Source organism: Wolffia australiana, chromosome 10 (assembly GCF_029677425.1).
Source record: "Wolffia australiana isolate 7733 chromosome 10, ASM2967742v1".
In the NCBI taxonomy this organism is placed as follows: Eukaryota; Viridiplantae; Streptophyta; class Magnoliopsida; order Alismatales; family Araceae; genus Wolffia; species Wolffia australiana.
In genome coordinates this window covers 11,751,357-11,756,095 of record NC_135844.1, presented here as the reverse complement: position 1 = coordinate 11,756,095, position 4,739 = coordinate 11,751,357, and the positions used below count along the sequence as shown (strand labels likewise).

General features: G+C 41.8%; 1 pseudogene; it reads left to right on the top strand.

Annotated features, from left to right (window-relative positions):
* Positions 1-708: 708 nt before the first annotated feature.
* Positions 709-2,553, top strand: LOC144708661 (cytochrome P450 89A2 pseudogene; annotated as a pseudogene).
* Positions 2,554-4,739: the final 2,186 nt, after the last annotated feature.

The following is a 4,739-nucleotide window of genomic DNA, read 5'->3' as shown; positions in this document are numbered from 1 at the left end:
TGCCGAGTCTTTGACTCTGTCACAGTATCCACATGGAATCACGAGCATTAGGACTTGGCATCAAGAGTTACCCATAACTGCTGGGTGAATAAATTGTTTTTTTGGCCACCTGTACAACAGTTAGTTTGGGGTTCTCACAGCCCAGATAGTTTTTTTATTCTTGAAGGTGCAGTACTTAAACTGCACGCATCAATTTCATAAGAAGCCGCTTGGGGATTTGATGGATTCAGCGTTGACTACGCGTGGCTATATACACCGCAACAAATAACTGCCCCATTTATTCACATTATAAAAATAACGGGTGACGTACAAGTATTGTATTGTTTAATGCCACTTTATCTAAGAAGTCAAAACAGACTCGGTCACAGTAATGAAAGGATGATGAAGTCGGATATCAGCGGCCACAGTAACTTGAAAGTAATAGAAATATAAATATTTTTAAAGATTCTTAAGCAACCTCCATTCTTTGTTTCTAAACTTTTCGAAATGTTTTTTTCCGCACCGTAAAATTACTAGTTAATTATCACTCTCTTTTTTCCTTCTATTGTTCTGTGCGTGTCTCTTCCTCTCGCCCTCTAAACTCGAATTATTGCTCTATAATCTTGCACGTAGTTTCACATCTTCAGTTAATGTTTATGCCGACCACCGCACCAACCCCACTGACCCTCGCATCCCTGCATGCCGAAATGATCAATAATTTAATTGGATTGGAACGAAACCCATAAATGCGGAGATTCATTCATGTATAAGAACACTCCCGCGGATACCGGTTTTTCACGAACTAATTGGTCTGAGTTTTTTCTACATGGACACCTGGGCGGTAACGCTATTGCTGTCGTGCCTCGTACTGGCCTTCTTTCTCCAACAAATGCTCCGACAACGACAACGTTTACCGCCAGGGCCGTCATCCATTACCATTATCGCCCATCTGCTCTGGGTTTCAAGGACGGTGTCCGAGTTCGAGTTCTATCTCAAGAACATATGGGCCAAGTACGGGCCCCTCGCGACTGTCAAACTTGGCTCTTTCGCTATGGTTATGGTTGCCGACCGGCATCTCGCCCACAAGATGCTCATCGGCCATGGCGCCATCTTCGCAGACAGGCCGCCACCGTCTCTTGCAGTTGCCTCAATATTGGGCCGCTGTAGCACCATAGCAAGTGCAGGCTATGGCCCCACGTGGCGGGTCTTCAGGCGCAACTTAGCCGGAGTGAGTACCCTGCCCATCGCCAAGAACACCAGGGCTCTCCAGTGGTCTGTACAGATCATGATTGGAAGACTCCGAGGAGTCCAATCCGAGTCCCCCGGTCACGCTGTTCAGGTCAGGGAGATCTTTCAACACTCGGTAATCTTCTTGACGTTCGTTATATGCTTTGGCGAGAAGCCGGACGAGGAAGCCTTGAGAAGAATAGACGACACGGTGAGGACTTTCTTGCGTTTCGTCTCCCGACTCAACTTGTTAACCATGGTTGACAAGTTCTACGCATATCTCTTCAAGGAGAGTTACAATGACCCGGGCCAATCTTGGCTCCTGCTGAAGGATACCTTCCTCCCTCTGATTAGAAGTCATTTAGAGAAAAAAGAAGCCGGGCTCTTGGGGAAGAACAATCTAGGCGTCTGCTACTTAGATCGCCTTGTTGACCTCCGCATTGAAGAGAACAGAAGTCTAACTGAGGACGAGATTCTTGTCCTCTGTTCTGAGTTCTTTTTGGCTTCCGTTGAGAACACCACATATGCGCTGGAGTGGACCATGGCGAACCTTGTCAAGAACTCTGCTGTACAGGAAAAACTAGTAGAGGAAGTCCTGAAGAAACCAATGGATGACGATCTCCAAAACATACCTTACCTCAAGGCGGTGGTCTTTGAGGGGCTGCGTCGCCATCCTCCGTCGCATCTTCTGTTTCCGCACGCAGTATCTGAGGACGTTACATTGAATGGGTACACCTTTCCAAAGGGTACAACCGTGAACTTTGGGGTGGCGCAGATGAACCTTGACGGGGATATGTGGCCGAATCCGCTGGAGTTTCGTCCGGAGAGGTTCCTCGCCGGAGGAGAAGGGGAGAAAGTGGATATTACTGGTAGAAACAAGATCCAGATGATCTCGTTTGGAGTGGGCCAGAGGATGTGCCCCGGAATGAGCCTTGCATTGCTTAATCTTCAGTACTTAATTGGGAATCTCGTGCAAGAGTTCATATGGGACGCAACCTCTGGAGGGGTCGACCTGTCAGAGAAACATGGCCTCGTAATCTCCATGAAGAATCCCCTCCGAGTCTGTATTAGTAGCCGTCGCACGTCGGCGACATCATAGACGGCATGGAAGTTCTTTACCCTCGGTCAAATTACAAACTTGGAAGCGTACCAAGTCACAGTACTCCTTTAAATAATTGAAGTGTGAGTGTGATGACTGGTTTTAATGTTTCATTGGTGTTTTAAGGCTGTTGAAATGATTGAGTATTTAAGTGACTCTTCTGATGCATGGTGGCGTATTATTGACGAGAGACTGGCAGTAGGTCAGGAAGTTCAACGTAAACCTCTAACTAATCATTGGGATGAACGTCTGACAGCTGCAAAATTTGTCCAACCTTACGATTATTTGATTATTCTGTGGAAAGCACACCGTCCCTGTAACGTTGGATCCTTAAAGAATCGGCTAATTTTGTCATGCGTATTATAGTTGGGTAAGGAGATTTATTATGAACTTGTAAACGCTTTACTCTGGATGCGCTGTGAAAACCTACAAAATAATGCAACCTAACTAATCTTAGACTTCACAGGTACTTCGTCAACACGGTTCGGAGATAACCTCATAAAAGGTACATAAGGAAGAGACTATGGTAATCAAAAATAAAAATAATGAGTAGGGACTTATAGAAATGAAATATGGACAAGACAACATAAAAATGAACATGAATAACATGAATAATCAGGAGAAGTTCAGGAACAAGAGGAGCAAACCAAATTGTATCTGAGCACCAGAGAACTCTGGCTAGAAGCGGCAATCAAGTAAAAGGAAATATATGGATTAGCCAATAATATGAAATCGCTGGAAAAATGGGATCACAGGCTATAACCACACAGTTAATTTAGACATTAAAATTCTAAAACATAAATTGATAGGCGTCGATAATCAAAATTATTGTGCACCGCATATGAGTTTACTGTTGTTTCATTCTGGATAAGAGTTTGAGTCAGACAACAGACACCACATAAAATCTACGAATAAGATTCTGAAGCCTAGGATTTTAGGTAGTGACATTTAGGTGTTTCATGAACGAAAATTAATGATAAATTGAACCACTCTAGGTTCCAATCCCAAAATTTGAGATATATAAACCAAGATAGTTCAGATTGGGATGAAATTATACCTCAATAACTTACGTGTGGATTAAACAGGTTTAGTCCCCGTATAAAAGGGATTTCTTGGGATGTATAATGAAAATGGTAATACTTTTCGCTCATTGTATTACCATTGTTTGTGTTGTACGTCATGTAGTACTGTCGAACCTAAAATTAACAAAAGTGATACACAGTGTTTGACACTGTGTGGGGTATTAAATAATACCTAAATTTTTTTATAATCAATTCATAATCATGGCACATAGTTACTGTCCAGAAGCTCATTGTCGCATAGTGATAAACTCAAATGACCCACTACAAGATCAAATTGTTGCATCAAATCGTACAAAAAACAAAGATACTTGCAACCCCATCTGGAATCATGGTTCTTAATGGGAAAATGATGTCTAATAATTATTGTCAAGGATTTACGACCAGTATTGGACTATAAGATTCATTCACTGCATCAAATCATACAAAGAGTATCATTAAATACTGACTATCCTTTCTAGCATGCCACCGAAGCCTGCCACCGCCAATCACTAGGGCCCACCTTATTAATCTCTTGACAGACCTCATTCTGGGTCAGAATGGGATATGCTGGAGGTATGTGAAGGGACCGAACCGGATTTGCCAAAATAGTGTGACTGGGCATCTCTTTGCATTCTGTTTTGGATGATTCTCACACCGATTTTCATCTCAACCTCGGCAGAACCTACTTCAGATAAAATTTTTGGGTTCTACAGCCTGTATATGCATTCAACTATAAGCGTGAAAGTAGAATGAAAGTTGAACAATAAAGGGCATTTGAAACCGAAGATTAAATCATATTTCCAAACAGCGGAACGAATATTTCTTGGTTCCCCAAGTGGTCATATTGATTCGATTAATTGTCCAGAAACAGGATCCATCCTTGTGATTCTTGACACATCAACTATATCCTTAAACCGGATAAGCCTTGTTGTTTATCCATTATTGTTGTTACACCGCATGAACCAAGTTGAATGGAATGCCACTTAAAGGAGCGGACTCATAGAAATGATGGGCACCTTATAAACTATGGACTGGGATAATTTTAATTAGGGCTTTCTCCTATCTATACATAACATGTTATTTTCCAAAAACCCTTCAAACTTTCTGATGTATTTTTATATCCGAAAGAACTTTTCATGTGATCCTCTAGGTGAATGTATCATTCTAGTCAATCATTAAAATTGACCAATGATATTGATTTCGCTAACTTGTCAGTCATCTTTATGATTAGGTTGAGTTTTCAGGCCATGGGTTGGGAAGCTAGACTTCCAACCGAAGAAGACACAAAAGAAGCATACATACTCACTCATTATTCATTTCAATCTTTGGTTAATGTGTATGTATGTTTCTTCATATGCTTAATACTCTAATAA